The following is an 18,494-nucleotide window of genomic DNA, read 5'->3' as shown; positions in this document are numbered from 1 at the left end:
TTGGCTTAGCATGTAAAGGCACTTGCCACCAAGCCTGCTGACCTCAATTAAATCCTTGGATTCAACGTGGCAGATGGAGAGAACTGGCTTCCAAAAGTTGTCCTCTAACCTCCATACTTGGGCCATGGCATATGCACATCCACATACATAGACAAGTGTACAGATGAGTGCCATTTTAAAGTGAAAAAGGAGCAGCCATTCGTGCAGGCTCATTATGGTTCTGATTTTTATTTTCCTGATCACGTGTGATTCCTTCCTGGCCCGTTTTCACAGACAGATTGGTCATTTTCACGTCTCTTTTCAGCTTCTTATTCAGTTTTAAGTATTACTTGTTACCTGTTGTTTTCTCTCTGCTTTTTGCTATTATTTGAGCTTTATTAATGTCTTATATATTCAGAGTATTCAGTCCACGTTAGGTTTGCACATATTTACCCCATTCTATCTGTTGTTTATTGCTTTAGGGATGGTTTGCCTTGATCCTTTTCTTATTGTATAGTTTGACAGCAAGGAAGGTTTAGTTTGAGGCAATCTTGTCTCCATTTTTTTATTTGTTGTCTGCTTTTGACACCCTTTTTCCATTTCTCTTTCTGTCTTTCTGTCTGTCTCTTTCTTTCTGTCTCTGTCTCTGTCTCTGTCTCTCTCTCTCTCTCTGTCTCTCTCTCCCCTCCCCTTCTTGCGTATGTAAACATTTCTGTGCATGAAGATACAGGCCAGCATTTAACCTTGGGTGTTGCTCTTCAGGCACCATCCACCTTGTTTTCTGAGACAGTCTCTCACCAGCCTAGTCCTCACTGAGGCTGACAAGGCAGAAAGACTCAGGGATCTGCCCATCTCTGCCTCCTTAGTATTGGGTTACAGATGTGCACCACCACTGTGCAGCACCATGCACCACCACCGCTGCCCTTTATCTGGACACTAGGGGTAGAACTTAGCTTCTCGCAGCTCCCCAATTCACAAGGCAAACAGTTTACTGACTAAACTATCTCCCTAAGCCTTGCTTTTACCATCTTAACTAAAAATTGTTGATAAAAGGAATACTTGACAGCGTTTCTCTGCTTTCTTTCAGTAGTGTCATGGTCTGACAGCTTATGTTTATATCTTCAATATATTTTGATTGACCTTTGTGTATCTGGTGAGATAAGGATCCCACTTCTGCCTTCTGTATTTGAAATCTAGCTTTCCAAAAGCACTGACTGGGTGAACACTTCCCTCTCTAATGCATGTTGTTGTCATCTTTGTGAAGGATCAGTTGACTGTGCAGCTGTATTTCTAGCATTTCCATTATGTTCCATGGACATGTGTGTTTGTCTTATGATAGCATACTATTTCATAACATTTACTTCATAATATATTTTGAAATCATTAAGTGTGACTCCTTCAGCTTTGCCTTTTATTCTTAGGATGACATTGGCTACTTGGGATGTGTGTAGATTCCTCTGAATTGTAAAATTTCTCCCTTTTTTTTTCTTTTTTTGTAAAGAACACCACTGAGAGTTTGGTTAAGAATGTTCAGAGTCAGTACACCACTTTAGGTAATACTGGCATTTAAATACTATTTATCATTCTAACCCATGAGCCTGAGTATCATTCCATCTGTTCCCTGGAAAACAGCAGGGAGGTTCTCAGAAACAGTGAAGTGAAAGCAGACGCAGCAGATGATCAGCAATGGCACTGTTGGGCATGTGCCCAAAGGAAGCCAAATCTGGATCTGGAAGGGAAGTCTGCACCCTCTAGTTTATTATAGCATCATTCAAAACCACTATCAATGCCAGAGTGGAGGAGTAATACAGAGTTATGTGCATACACATATTGCTTAGCCCACCATTTCCAGTAATGCCAATGGCAATGGAGGGCATTTGATAAACTAAGAAAGTTACGGGAAGATATGACAAAGTCTTACTTACAAGTGGAATTAAAACAAAGCAAGTGAAAGCAGAGAGTAGAGTGGTAGGCTACCAAAGGTGTACTAGGGAATGGAGGATGGGAAAATGTGGGTCAAAAGGCAGGAAGCTTGCCAATGAAGAAGTACCAGAGATTGGGAATCCAGATGAAAGACCAAAGCATATGGTCAACATCAGCTGAAAATTTGGTGAACTCTAGAATCACCCAGACAATGTGCTTTTAGGCATCCTTCGTCCTTAGCCAGGGGTTGGGGGGAGTGGAGGGGGTGCTCTGATGAACTGATTAGCTTAATTGGGGGAAGACCTGTCCACTGTGGGTGGCATCATTCCCTGGGGTGAACTTCTGGACTGTGAAAAAAGGAGAATGTGAGCTGAGCACTAGCGTCCATTTTTCCCTGTTTACCAACTAAGGATGTAATGTAACCAGCTGCCTGAAGCTCCTGCTGCCTTGACTTCCCCACCAGGGTTCCATGCACTAGCCAGAAGTAAACCTTTCTCACCCTGGTCACTTTTGTCAGAGTATTTTACCACAGCATCAGGAAAGTAAACTAAGACACAAAGAATTCCAAGTATTATATACTTGAAATTTTCTGATCACAGTTCCTTAGTGCAAAACTAAAGATGAAAAGTAAATGAATGAAATAGTAATTATGTGAAATCATAGGTACTTTGTTAAATAGTTTGATCATTTAGCAGTACATACATTTGTCAGTGACACACCTTAAATATATATATGTGTCAATTTTACCTCACTAAACTAAACATGTTTTTGAAAAAGTAAATGCCATAAAAACATTATGAAAGAAGAAAATACAGTATGAACTCAAATGAGAGCTAGATAAGTAGTTTTAAATATTCTAGTGCCACACTAACAAAAATTAGAGAGAGGGCTTAGGAGGTGGCTGACTAGGTGAAATGCCTTCTGTATAAGCATGAAGACTTGAGTTTGAATCCTTGGTAACGATTTAATAAGCCAACAGTTGCAGCAAATGCCTGTAGTCCCAATGCTGTGGACATAGAGACTGGCAGATGCCTAGAGATCCTTGCATCCTTGATGAACTGGTGAGCTCCAGGTTTGGTGAAAGACTTTGTTTCAAATGTTAAGGTGGAGATGATAGAGGAGAACACTCATCATAGACTTCTGGTCTTTGTGTACACACACATATTTAAATGGACCCAAGTTTATACATATAAGAACACATATGTTATACATAGACAACACAAACATTTTTAAGATTTTCAAAATTAACTTAAATATAATTTATTTAATATGCCATATCACAGTAATTTTAATATGTAATTTATAGGAACTACCATTGAAATATTTTCCATTTTCTTATAAAAATGCCACTAATCCTCAATGTGTTTTTGTACTTCTGGCATACTGCAGTTTGGATAGCCATACTGAAACTGCTTCATGGCCACCAACTGCTGCCTATGATGTGTGCAAGCAGTCCCATAACCAGGGATGAAAGGCTTGGAGCCAGTTTAATGAGGATGACCTTGGGTGAGAATAATTTTTCTCACATTTTAGCATGTTCAGCCATCCAGAATGTTTTAAGATATAAGTCACTAAACTCCAGCACCAATAGTTTTAATTTCACAGGTCTACATCAGTCTGGTACATTTCTGTTTCTAATGCATTGCCAGGCAATGAGAAGATTCTTAGTCCTGCAAACTTTCACAGTGACCCTGCTAAAAATGAGGGTTTAGGGAATTTGTAAAATGTTTCTGCTTTTTTTGCAGGGGCAAATGTTGGTGGGTTCTTCATTGTTTCTCTTTGTTTTGTTGTTATTGGTCTTATAAAACATAACCCAGTCTGACCTTGAACTTCCTAGGTAGCCGAGGACATCCTTGAACTTATTGTCATTCTGTCACCACTTCCAAAGTTGCTACTATAGGAATGCACCACCATGCCTGACTTATATGCTGAAACGAAACCCAAGGCCCCACACTTGCTAGACAAACATTTTACCAACTGAGCGATGTCCTCAGTCTTAAGTAGCACAAGGTCACATAGTTTCTGTGTGTGATTTGTATGTCTCTTTATTGTAACTGGAGTCTATGCTGTAACATGAAAAGATGTGCTGAAATTATGTGTAAGATTCCAATTTTGTTCAACAGTAGAAGCCCCACAGTGATGGGTTTTTGGGAGTGAGGCTCTTAACTATTAGCAAGTGAAGATACTGTGTATTTATCTTAAGTACAGAACTATGCTTAGTTAATTTTGCATAATCTGTATTTCATAGTAAGACTCAAATCTTGCTTAAATTTCCATTCACTAAGGGAAACATTTAGGCACAATTTAAACAATTACTGCGGGTACTAGAAAACTGTAATAGAGACACGATTCAATTTATTTTCAAATATCTGTAAAGTTCAAATAGTTGACTATATCTTATATTTACAGATGCATCTCAGTTTTAATCAGTTGATTATATTATCGACTTTGAATATTAGTATATAGCAGTTACCTCATCAATAGCTGAAGGGGTAAATATATTTACATACTGTAGTATCTGAAAGTATAGTCATATAGCCATTAGCGACTTTATTATCGTACATTGTTTATTTGTGTGCTTGAATGTATGTATGTTCATGTGTGCAAATCTGTACATGTGTGTCTATGCACCTGCAAGTGTGTACACATGCTTATAGAAGTTCCAGAGGTCAATCTCAACTGTTGTGTCTCAGGTGATGTTCATCTTTTTTGTTTGAGACAGAAACTCTTATTGTTGTGGGGCTAGTTATGTAGATTAGGCTGGATGGAGATTAAAACTCAGGAGTCCATCTGTGTATGCCTCTCCAGGGTTGGAATGATAAGGATGTGTCACTACACGTAGATTTGGCGATATTGAATTTAGGGCATACTTGTGAGACAAGTAGTTTACCAAATGAGCCAACTCTCAGCCCTGAATATTTTAATATGTTGCTGAAGTGGTATGAGGAAGGGCAAGATAGCATACTACATGCAAAAGTGCTATAATTCTTGATATCACGTTCATTTGTGTATTTTAAACACAGGATAGTGTATACTTCAGAGTAAAAGCTCAGATTCCAACCAGTTCCCTTTTTACCTGTGCATCTGGATGGTGTGATTATAGAGTCCATTTCCAAACCTCCTCTACACCACAGGAGTCTGGGGCTGAATTACAAATTACCTGATGTTTTACATTCACACAGCACAGTGTGATCTCATAATGCATTGTAAGAAGAGTCACTACACATGAATTTTTAAATGAATAGAAAGATCTCTAGTGATGCAAGAAAAGAACCTCATGAATTGAGCATTTCCTCAAAATTGGCCACACAAATGTAGATCAAAAACTTTAGTCAAGTGGAAACTAATGTAGAATTATTAGTGTCTAACTGCATACTTTTCCAAATTGCTCACTTTCACTGTTAACGCTTGTTCCCAAGTCTAATTTTTGTAAAGTTGACCGTGAAGCCCTCTTTCCTGACTTGATTTTCATGCCACATGTAAGATAAACCACGTGAAATAATTTTATGCTATTGTTCATGCCAGGAACTATGACACTCATATTGACAGAGCTCGGGCTTGGTGCCAAGTACTTATTACTTATGTTCTTGCCACATTCACTATATGAAAAGCAACTTCGTTATTCCCATGTTACACCGGAAACCGTTAAACTCAGTGAGGGGAGTAATTGGCCAAATACCATTTCAGTAATTGGTCAAGGCGGCTTCTGGAGGTTCCTTGGGCTCCACAGCCTACACTTCTCCCTGTGGGCTGTTTTAGTCATCTGTGAACATAGGTCCACTGTTTGCAGCTTTCAGCAGGGTAAGTATGTTGTTTACTAGTTATTTTCCTCCTCACTGTGAAAAAACACCTGACAAGAAGCTAAATAGAAGAGGGGTTTATTCTGGCTGAGAGTTTGAAGATCTACATCTCATGATGCTGGCGAAGGCATGCTGCCAGGAGTGGGGAGCCATCTAACCATAGCATTGCATCAGCAGCTGCATCAGCAGCAGGAGCAGACAGCAAACAGGAAGTGGGGATAGGTGATGTCTCAAGCCCCTCCCCCAGACACCTACCTCCTCCAGTGAAGATCCATCTCCCAAAGTTTCCAAATTTTCTCAAACAGTGCTACCAGCTGGAGACATTCAAACACAGTTCTTTAGGGAACGTTTCACATTCAAACAATGCTTCCAATAGATATGTACCCCATAGGTTCTAAAACAAGAAATTAACCATAGCACTGCCTCTCTCTTCCTTTATGCCATTTCCATGGCAAGAGGATACTTAGATATACTGGGGTGTTAGAGCTGCACCACCCAGGCTGGGGGACCTGAGTCCTTGGGATTCCCCTGCAAGGCAGATAAGGACTTGTCCAGGTGACTGCACAGCTGCTTCTTTTTAAAAGTCTTATGTAGAAGGTGTACGATATCGCTATCTGATAGAGACTGAAGAAATCTTTAGTTTCTCATCCCTACAGTTTTGAGGTCACAAAACAATTCTGTTGTTTTTCTTTTCCATGTGTATGTGGTATGCATGCCTTGTATATATATATATGTATATATACATATATATATGTTTTTCGTGTGTGTGTGTGTGTGTGTGTGTGTGTGTGTGTGTGTGTGTGTGTGCGTGTGTGCATGTGCATGTGTAGATCATGCACATGCATGCAGAGGCCCAAGACTGATGTCAGGAATCACCCTCAGTAACTCACTACCTTATTTATTGAGAAAGGATCCCTCAATCCAACCTAGATCTTGCCAATGTGGCTAGTCTTGCTCTCCTTCCAAGGCTGGAATTGCAGGTGGGCTGCCATGCAAACTCTGTACTGGCATAGGTTCTGGGGATCCAAGCTCTCATTCTCATGCCAGCTGAGGTAGTATTTGAACCACTGAGCGACTCCCTCAGTCCACAGAAATCAATGATTGCTTCCTTCATCTTGACGCTTTGGAAAGGGAATTCGCACGGCTGCTATGAATGAAAAGAATTCATTTCACAGTTCACAAGATAACAGACAAAGTAAATAGAAATTTGACCCTGAGGAATGAAATCACTATTTATTGCTGGTTTTGACATGAAACATGCTCTTTAGTCATGACAAACCCTCTAGACCTCTATCTGTCTTTTGCAATGCTTGGACCTTAGGGGAAAAGTAGCAGCCTTGACTCAAACTTGCCATCACTGACTTATTCCACCCCACAAACATAGCTGGCTGTTCTTTGGATAACATTGCCAGCAAACCATATTTATTTAAAACATTCATCAGGCTCCTTAGAGAGATATTGGTTTATTCTGCTGAGGAATGATGCATCCATGTCCTCCTCTTTCCCAACAAATCCACTTCATCATCTCAGCATGATCACTCTTCCCAGCTTATGCTAGGTCACAAGCTATGAAGTGAACTGAGATATGGCTCATCAATTTGTGCTTTTCCTTGGGGCAAGAGATGATATGAAACTATGTAGGCTGAAAAATTTGGAGTAATAAATGACTGGTTTTGAAGTCACCATCAGTAGAATACACAACGATGTGGTGTGATGGATAATATTGTCAACTAGACTGTATCTAGGAACTGTTGAGGGGTAGGGTGGGCAAGCTTCTAGACACACCTGTTAGGAATTACTATGATTAGACTAGCCAGGACTGTGAGGCATTATTTTGATTAGGTTAGTGAGGTTGAACAACCTAAAAGTGAGTGATACCAGTCCCTAGCCTCGAGACCTGGACTATATACAAGGGAGGATGTTAGCTGAACACCAATGTTGATCTCTTCCTGCTTCCTGTCTGTGGATGAAATGTGACTGTGTCTGTGAAGGATTTTATACGTTAGCTTATCTGAAGTGAAAGGTCCACTGTAAATCCAGGAGGCCAAGGACCCAGGTTGTATTCAAAGAAGAAAAGAAGCTGAGCACAAACATGTATCTCTCTGCTCCCTGACACTCATGCAATGTGATCAGCTGCTTCAGACTCCTGCAACGATGCTTCCCTGGCTTAAACATGATGTACAATGCCCACATTGTGAGCCAAAATAATGCCTTTCTTCCTTAAGTTGCTTTTGTTATGGTATTTTATCCTAGCAATAGGAAAAATAATATATCTGCTCATGTGGCTTGGCCCTCAACTGTAGCTAGAGTTTTCCTGCCTGGCCCACAGTCAGGACAAATCTCTCTCACCCGCCAGTCCCAAGCCGCTCAAACCCGATCAAGTAAACACAGACATTTATATTGGTTTATGCTTTTATCCAAGCAGCATGTAGCCCAGAAACCTCTTTTTTTGTTTTGTACTAGCAAAGGCTAAATCCACAATGCAGCTTAATGTGCCACTTGCAGAGGCCTCATTCCCGCCATACGGCGGCAGGTCGAGCGCACACTCTAGGAACCCGCCAGTAGCTCAAACCGGCAGCTGCCGCTCATTTGAGAGAGACAATTAGGAAGCTATTTTTAGGTCCATTTTAGAATCTTTTTTTCTCAGTTTTTAGGTGGAAACTCTTGCCACCACGTTGGACGCCATTTGTTGCTAGAGTTTTCCTGCCTGGCCCACAGTCAGGACAAATCTCTCTCACCCGCCAGTCCCAAGCCGCTCAAACCCGATCAAGTAAACACAGACATTTATATTGGTTTCAAACTGTATGGCCGTGGCAGGCTTCTTGCTAACTGTTCTTACAGCTTAAATTAATCCATTTCTATTAATCTATACCTTGCCACGTGGCTTGTGGCTTACCGGTACTTTACATCTTCCTTGTCCTGATGGCGGCTGGCAGTGTCTCTCTGACTCAGCTTTCCACTTCCCAGCCCTATTCTCCTCCTTGTCCCGCCTATACTTCCTGCCTGGCCACGGGCCAATCAGTGATTTATTCATTGACCAATCAGCAACACATTTGACATACAGACCATCCCACAGCACTCAACCTCAACTAGTAGGAATCCCACACTTATGTTTCTCTCTCTCATTTTGTCTTCCATAAGGCAAGTTGCTCTGTTGGCTTTTGCCCTTCTAATTCCCTTGAGACAACTCTAGTGAAGGACTCTGCTAAAATTAACTTCTCATCTAGCCATGTTCCATGAAGTGCTTCCTCCTGGAGTCTTCCATGGCCACACATTGGCCATAATTCCTTGCATTTCTCTGTTCAGGAAGACACTTGTCAGACGATCTTCCTTTTTCAGTCATCATGAGATCTTCAAGCTTCCCCTTAGAAGTGTCCCATTAAATAACACTGAGGGCTTGCATTAGGTCCCTCTCTTGTTATTGTGAGGAGATACCTGTCAGAGGCAACTTAAGGAAGGAAGGGCTCATTTCAGCTCACAGTTTGATAGTACATCCCATCATGGCAGCAGACACATGATGGGAGGAGCCTAAGGACAGCTCTCTATTGGTTTAGCCTGTGATAGCCCCCCCGAACAAACAATCGCAAAGCAGGTTACCCCAGCCTTTGGTAAGTTACTGCGTAGGTCCTAGAAAAATCAAGGGACAAGAAAATTCAGAGCTTTTATTTTTTTCTTTCTTAGAAGGCCGTCTCACTCTTTGATGTTGCTCCAACTATCCCTCAATTTCTGTTACTGAAGCTTGTTTTCATTTTGCTTACTCATACCTGTGTCTATACTTAATGTGAGTTAGTGAGATAATGAAATCAAAACCTACAGTCTCAGGCTGTTTTTTGGTGACAAGTAAGTTTCTGGTGTCTGTGGTAGATAATTTGAAGATGTGTTACATTTGTTTATGCTGTGGAACATTTGTTTAGTGATATAAAGATGTGGTGCATTCCATTATGTTGCATTTGTTTAACTCTGTGAAGCTGTGTTACTTTGCCTGTCTAAAACACCTGATGGTCTAATAAAGAGCTAAACAGCCAATAGTAAGCCAGGGGAAAGGATAGGTGGGTCTGGCAGGCAGGGAAATAAAAGGAGAAATCTGGAAAGAAAGAAAAAAATAGCAGGATAGAAGATGGAGCAAGAGAACAAGGAGAGGAGGACAATAGGGGCCAGCCACCCAGCTACACAGACAGCCATGAAACAAGAATGAAAGTAAGAATTATAGAAGTAAGAACAACACCAAATATCCCAAAATACCTGGACCATCATACTCTAGATAAAAATACTATTATATAGAGATTATGGAAGACTTGATTTTATTTAGTAACTATATCAATTCCTTTTCTAGTATTTGAGATTCAATACTTAGAACAACTTGTGGGGAAGAAAGATCCATTTTAGCTTATGGTTTTGGTGGGTCCAGTCCATGGTGACTTTGCCCCATGGGCACAAGTAGAACATCATGGTGGTGGAAATTGTGGGGAAGGAGCTTTACTACTTCATAGTAGTTGGGGATGAGAGAGCTAGATAAGAACAGATCAGGAATGAATGCACACTGACCTACCCTTTCCAGTTAGGCTTAAACCCTTGAAGTTTCTACAGCTTCCCCCAAGAGTCCTACTAGCTGGGGACCAAGTCTTCAAATGTGAACTACTGAGGAACATTTTACATTTGAACCATAACAGTGAGTGTGTCAGCTCTCTGTAACTGTTTAGTCTGAATAAACACTTAAGAGCAGGGATTTAGTTTGATTCACTGTTTCTGTGGATTAAGTCTATGGCTGCTAGACCCTTTTGCTTCAGGCCTGTAATAATTTAATACATCATTGTGAGAAGGCAAAGCAGATGAAGAGTGTTCAGAACATGGTGGCTGGTAAGTGGGAGGATGAAGAGGCCAAAGTCCCAATATCCTCTTCAGGGGAACATGCCCACTGGCCCTTTTCCCTCTAACATGCTCCACCTGTTAAAGATTCTACCACTTTTTAGTAGTACTAAAGACAAGAGACTAAGCTTTTTGTATACAGGGTACTTTGGAAGATATGAAGATCCAAACCATATGGATTTCAAGACACTGTGAACAAAAATTGGAATGTAATAAGCTTGAGAGTTCAATGAGTTTCCAGAAGGGTTGGATTCTAATTTCAGAACTGTCAACTTATTGTGTGATTTTTGAATAGCAGACTAATGTCTCCAAACTTCACTTTTTCCAGTGAGTAAAGTTTCAGTGAGACATAAGAATTGATAAGAAAGAAATGCAAAGCTTTATCAGACACACACTTGTTTTCCTTGTCTGAACTTCTTATCATATCGTTGACTTAGCTTCATCAAACTTTCTAGTGGTGGAGTGAGAAGATGGCCCAGTCAGTAACATGTTTGTGACACAAGTATAAAGACAAGTTCCGCTGTCCATGTGGGGTTCCCTGTCATGGTCTTGACCCCCTCTCTCTCATGCAATCCCTCCTCTCTCTATTCAGATGGACTCTCAGAGCTCAGCCCAGTGCTTGGCTGTGGATCTCTGCATCTGTTTCCATCAGTTACTGGATTAAGACTCTCTGATGACAATTAGGGTAGTCACCAATCTGATTCAGTAGATGGCCAGTTCAGGCACCCTCTCCACTATTGCTAGGAGTCTTAGCTGGGGTCATCGTTGTGGATTCCTGGGGTTTTCCCTGGTGCCACATTTGTCCCTAACCCTGAAATGGCTCCTTCTATCAAGATATCTCTTTGGAAGCTCACAGACTCTGGACTGACAGCTAGGGAGTCTGCATGAGACTGACCTGGGCCCTCTGTATGCCTCTGTATGTGGGTGACAGCTGTTTAGCTTGATCTGTTTGTGGAGCTCCAAGCAGTGAGATCAGGATGTGTCCCTGACACATGAGCTGGGTTTTTGGAATCTACTCCCCATGCTGAGGTGCCTCATCCAGCCTTGATGCAGGAGGAGGAGCTTGGTCCTGACTCAACTTGATATGTTGTGCTTTGTTAACTCCCATAGGAGGCCTGCCCTTTTTGAACAGAGGAGGACTGGATGAGGGGGTAGATGGGAGGTGGGGGAGGGAATAAGAAGAGAAGAGGGAGGGGAAACTGTGGTTGGTATGTAAAACAAATGAAAAAAAAATAATTAAAAATAAAGAAAAGATGAATAATGCCAAAAAAAGGACTTGGGTTCAATCCTAGCACATGTATAAAAAGATAGATGTGGTAGTATATGTCTGTAATACCAGCACTTGGGAAATGGAGACAGGCAGATTCACTTACTAGCAAGTCTAATTCAATCAGTGAGCTCCAGTTTTTGTAAGATCCTGTCTCAAAAACTTAATATGGAGATGGTAAGATGGATTAGCAGCTAAAGGCTCTCATCGCCAAGTCTGAAGATTTGAGTTCAATCCCTGGAACTTATATGGCAGAAGGAGAGAATCAACTCCCACAGGTTATTCTCTGATCTCTATGTCTATACTGGAACAGAACAAAGAAATAATATATAAGAAAATAATGTCGATATCTTCTAAGGAATGACATCTGAGGTAGACTTCTGACCTCCATACACAGGTGTGTGTACACACACACACACACACACACACACACACACACACACACTTCCTAGTGGTTCAGACAGAGCTCTCTTGCCATTAGTTTTAATATAATGCTTCTGTCTATAAAGCCTTTGTCTGCCTACATCTGATGAGCTCAAATTTAACAGGTGGCAGGCAAAGTGACAGAGATTAGAATAAACCAATGAAGACTCTTCTACCCCCTAATGGGGTGAAGGAGGCACACAGCACCAGCTTCAATTGACAAAGTTGTCTTGAGCCATTAGAATGTACTTCCAAGTCCAACATGATGCTTGAGCATTTGCAGGAATGCCCCTCACTGTAACAAAAGGTTAATAGCTGCATTTTCCAGCTGTTTCTATGTGTCCAGATGTCTGAGTGTTCCAAATTACTTAGCTGAGTATTATTAGTGCCATATAAACTTCAGGCTGCTGCTTGCTGGAAGAGCTGCTAATTTCTGTAAAATATTGCACTGAATGTCACTAAGGTTTGAATTACAACAAATTTGCTAGATGGACTCTAGTATGAGTTGCTTCAGGATCAAGTCTCATGAAATAAAAAAACAGGGGATTCATCTTTGGCACTGAGTGGTACTGTGTCGGCAGCTGCGCTCTCTCTCTCTGACTTTTAGTGGCTACAGGTTGGCCCCAGTCCTCTGTGTGTGGCTGATACAGCCCACCAGCACTGAGCCTTATGGAATGCCTCCTGGGAATCGTAGGCATTTGTGTTTCAGTGACTATTGTCAAAGTCAACCACAGAGCTCTATAACTTATAAATAATAGCAACATATTCAAACTGAATTTCAGATTGTGTGCTCAGTGTTGTAATCACATAGTTCCCTGTTGATGTTCGCCAACCTTTACCTGCAAGTCATGACTCAGACTCACCAAGTCATATGTCCCTCACCATTTCAGTAAAGCATATTATCTCTGCTGTGTGTGTGTGTGTGTGTGTGTGTGTGTGTGTGTGTGTGTGTGTGTGTATGTGTGTCCTTCATGCATGTGAGGTTAGAGGTCAGAGAACAGCCTCCATTGCTATTTCTCAGGCACTTTACTCTTTGTTTGAGACAGGATCTCTCACTTGCCTGGACTTCCATCGAATAGGAGAGGCTGACTGGCCTGTGAGCTCCGGGTACCTACTCATCACTGGACTGTGTACTTAGAAAATAGAATGAAGTCAGGAAAATCACTGATTCAATATTAATAAAAGGAAGTAATTTAATATGGATACTGCCCCAAATAATGAAGTGACAATTCTCAAAGGAAATTATTTTTATAATACCAAAAGGCAATTCTGGAAATAAATCTAGAATAGATTTATAAGACATAAGCACATAAAATTAAAATTTTAAATTAGAATTAAATTAAAAATTCTTGATTTCCTGATGGAAAAAGTCAATTAAATTAGCTGCCATTCCATGTTAAACAATGAAAGGTTTAACAAAATAAAGCTGAGACTTTTCCTAAACTAATCTGATAATTTACTGCTGTCTCAGTTAAATTCTAAGTGTCAGTTTTTAGTGAAAAACTTGAAATTGAATCTAAAATATATATTGACATTCAAAAGAAGAGCCAAGGCAATCTTGAGAAAAACAGTGCAAAGTTTGTGAGAGCTGAGATTTATTATGGTGCTACAAAAGAAAGACTTGGAGACAGGAAATAAAACCTAAAGTACAAAGTGATAAAGAGGCAAAGAAGAGACTGAATAAAATAGATTATATAAACTGAATCTCAATAGAGAAAAATGAGTCTTCAGTTCTTTTTCTTGTCATTCATAGAAATTACTTTGAGGGGGACTGCAGACTTCTTGTATAAAAGAAAACAATAAAATTAAATAAATGAATGAAAGTATTTTTCTAAACTTGGGTAAGTAAGTGTGCTAATCAGTATCAGGATGGTTTGGTTTAAATGTTGACTTGACAGAATATATAATCACTTGGGAAGTTGTCTCAATTAGGAATAATATACATTGTTGAGATGGTTTGAAAGAAAATGGCCCCAAAAGTGTGTGGCACTATTAGAAGGTGTGGCTTTGTTGGAGTAGTTATGGCCTTGTTAGAGGAAGTGTGTCACTGTGGAGGTGGGCTTTGAGGTATCGTGTATGATCAAGCCACACCCAATGGTTGAGACCACTTCCTCTTGCCTGTGAGTCAAGATATAAGAACTCGCAGCTTCTCTAGCACCATGTCTGCCTTGCTTCCCACCATGAAGATAATGGACTAAACCTCTGAACTGTTAGTGAGCCACCACAATTAAATGTTTATCCTTTATAAGAACTGTGTGGTCATAGTGTCTCTCCACAGCAATAGAAATCCTAACTAATTGTATTAGTCTGTGACCAAACTTTTGAGGGATTTATTAGTTGGTGAGAAGATCTACCCTTTTTGAGCAGTGCCATTTCATAGTCTAGGCCCTGGACTGAATGAAACAGAGAGAGACAGCAAGCTGAGACTAGCTTGCAAGCATTAATTCATTGATCTTTGCTCTTGACTGAGGTTGCGCTGTGACTAGCTGTTTCAATTCTCTTCTAAAGCACACATACAGGGGCCCACTTCCTCAGACTAGGCACCATTTTCTCCAGTTTCCATCCTCTACCTCAAATACCATTAAATTAGTAAATCCATTGGTGAAGGAAGAGTTCTCAAGCTCCAATTACTTCCCAAAGTTCCTATCTTTGAACATTGCTTCCTGGGATGCTGAGCCTTTTACGTATGTCATGCCCAAACAAGAAGAGCAACAATTCATAAAAGCTGTAACATAAAGTTAATAAAAACCCAAAGCAGTAAGATTTGTAGGCCATTTGGGTATGAGCATGCAAGGACAGGAAAAAACGACAATCAGTCTGGATCATCATAATTTGAGGCAAGCACCCATGAGTCATCTGGTGAAGCTGCATTGGCAGCTGGCAACAGGAACTAATTAGGAGTGCTCTGCTTATGGGTTTCAGGAAGCCACATTGTAGCTAGTTCCCCTCAGCTGTGAGGATCCCATTTAGCCTCATAAGCCTCATAAGCATCACTGACTTCATGTCATGGTTCTGGTGCTAAAGGAAAGCTTACTTATCTGATTGGAAGTTATTCTGAAGTACAATCACTATGGATACATAGCTAAGAAGAATTTTCTCCTGACAGCCTACTATGAAGTGGAAATTTCCACAGGGACCTGGGAAATAGTAAGACATTGACAAAGGATATTGACAGTTTTACCAAACCTTCTGGCTTGAGTGAATTTATTTACAGTGAAAATATTCTCTATTCTTAGTACCACAACATTAAAAAGTACCCTGTAGTGTTTGTCTAGCAAACATAGACACCATGATTTTTAAAAATTGAAAAAGGAAAATTTGACCACCTTGTGATGGAAATATTTTTGTTTGTTCTTTAAAATAGAGTGTCATGTAGCTGATGCTAGCCTAGAACACTCTACATAGCTGAGGATGATATTTAACTTCTGATCTTTCTATTTTTACCCCCTGAGATCTGAGATTACAGACATGTAACACCTTGCCCCATTTTTTTCTCTCTGTGTGTGGTGCTAGAGTTAGAAACAGGGCTTTATGTGTGCCAGCCAAGTACTCTGCCCCATGTGCCACACCTCCACACTCTAAAATCATAATTTAAAATAGCTTAAGAATTATCATCTTAAATCAGAGTGGGAACTACATATGGGTCATTAATTTTTCCAAATTTGGAACAAGAGGATGTCTCATTAAGTATTTGTTGGTCATTTGGTTATGTTAAGAAATTAATTACTTCTCTTCCTATAGGCAAAGAACTATAAGAGTCTGTAGCTAGAGTTTTCCTGCCTGGTCCACAGTCAGGACAAATCTCTCTCACCTGCCAGTCCCACAGCTGTCAGACCTGACCAAGTAAACACAGAGACTTATATTGGTTACAAACTGTATGGCCGTGGCAGGCTTCTTGCTAACTGTTCTTACAGCTTAAATTAATCCATTTCTATAAATCTATACCTTGCCACGTGGCTCGTGGCTTACCGGCATCTTCACATGCTGTTTGACATCCAGGCGGCTGGCAGTGTCTCTCTGACTCAGCCTTCCACTTCCCAGCTTTATTCTCCTCCTTGTCCCGCCTATACTTCCTGCCTAGGCAATGGCCAATCAGTGATTTATTTATTGACCAATCAGCAACACATTTGTCATACAGAACATCCCACAGCAGAGTCCATCTAGATTTGGATGTTTTGAAAACAATGATGATCATGGCCTTGGAAATACTTCAGAGCTTATTTTTTGGCCATGTTCAGAAAAAAGACACTGCAAGTTTTTGAACATCCAAGCACATGGCAGAGTCTTCATTATGCTTTTCCTAGTACCCCCCCAAAAAATGACTCTAGATTTCATAATTACAGTTGCAGTTCCTTGATTCACTTGTAAATTGACTATTTAGAAACACAGTGTGGAACTGTGTAATGGTATATTTTGTGTTCAAAGGACCAGGCTAGTTTTCTCTGGGTGAGGATGGAAAAATCAGTAGGGAATGGATAATACTGGAGTTAATCTTTATAAGAAGATATTATTCCTGGGAATGATGTAGCACAAAGATGCTAGATTAGCCACAGGTAGGAGTTAATGCAGATAGACCTATTCATATCCCCTACCTGAACCAAGGTGGCTGTTAGCTCCTTTTGTTGTTATGCTAACACTGGATATTTAATGTCAGACATCATGCTGCTGAGTGTTGTGTGATGTCTTTCCTTGGGCAACATGATAAGCATCTATCCACCCCAGCTAGGGCAAAAATAAGAGGCTGAAGTAAGGATACTGCCGAAGTCTAACTCAATGAACCAATGAGTATACTGGAGTTACTTACATGAATGTGGATGAGGGCTTACTTACGGGAGCAAGAATGACTCAAAACCAGCTTTACTATCAAAGTTCACCACAGAATGAGTGATAACTCACAAAATCTGAAATCTTGGCCGGGCGGTGGTGGTGCACACCTTTAATCCCAGCACTCAGGAGGCAGAGGCAGGCAGATCTTTGTGAGTTCGAGGCCAGCCTGGTCTACAGAGCGAGATCCAGGAAAGGCGCAAAGCTACACAGAGAAACCCTGTCTCGAAAAACCAAAAAAAAAAAAAAAAAATCTGAAATCTTGGAGCTCTCTGTGTGACTGGGAAGTAGCTCAAAAAGTTGGAAAGTCTCTTATCAGCACCCTCTACTGCTTGCATCATCTTGTGGAATGGCTTTTATATATATATATATATATATATATATATATATATATATATATAAAATCAGCTTCAGGGAATTCCTGAGATCTGTGAGTTCTTTACTTCTTGAGTCTTAAGGATCTTCCCTTTAGAACTTCTTGAGTCTTAATGACCTTCACTCCAGGACAGAAAGTTTCAGTTCAGAGGAAATTGCCACACAGCACCAATGTCAGGAAATCCTCTACCAATCATTTCTATAGTACCTTGTCTGTAGTACTGATCAGATACAAAAATCTTCATCCTTTGTGCTCACTGTCATGTATGTTGCCACTCCATGCTTCCATTCATCAATATTCCAGTCTTTCTTCATGCTAGCTTGGGACAGATGACAAAACCATTGGTTACTGCTTGAAAATCTATGCATATCCTACCAGTCTTAGGTATTTTCTTGTTTTGCACATACTAGATGATGGTTTGTTTAATTGTCAATTTGACACAATTTAGAATCACTTGAGAAGGAAGTCAAAATGAAAGTCTGATTGTCTAGATATATTTGACCCATGGGCATATCAATGGAATATTATCTTGACTGCCTTAATTGATGTGAGAAGCCTGAAAGTAGGTGACTGGCCCTGGACTGTACAAGAGTAAACATAGATGGAGGACACTAAGAATACAGGCATTCATTCTTTCACACTCTGCTATTGACTGTGGATGTAATCAGTTGCTTCAGATCCCTGCCTTGACTTCCTTTTAGTGACGGACTAACCTGGAACTTTGGGATAAATAAATTTTTTCTCCTCTATGTAGCTTTTGGTCAAGATAGTCTGTCATAGCAAGAGAAATAAAACCAGAATAACAACATTTGAGTTATCTTTCCATGGTCAAGTGATGAAATAATGTGATTATTTCTTTGGCCTAAAAGATTTGATCCATTATCTACACATTAAGTCCAAGTTTTTCTTCCTCTGTCATTTGGTTGGAAGGCCCTTTGTGTGTGTGTGTGTGTGTGTGTGTGTGTGTGTGTGTGTGTGTGTGTGTGTGTGGTCTCCAGGGAATTGTCTTTGGTGCAACAGGGACAATGGCATGATA

This window comes from Peromyscus californicus, unplaced genomic scaffold (genome assembly GCF_007827085.1).
Source record: "Peromyscus californicus insignis strain IS unplaced genomic scaffold, ASM782708v3 Scaffold_14__1_contigs__length_90479793_seg_2, whole genome shotgun sequence".
NCBI classification, from domain to species: Eukaryota; Metazoa; Chordata; class Mammalia; order Rodentia; family Cricetidae; genus Peromyscus; species Peromyscus californicus.
Note: the sequence above shows the minus strand (reverse complement) of the source record.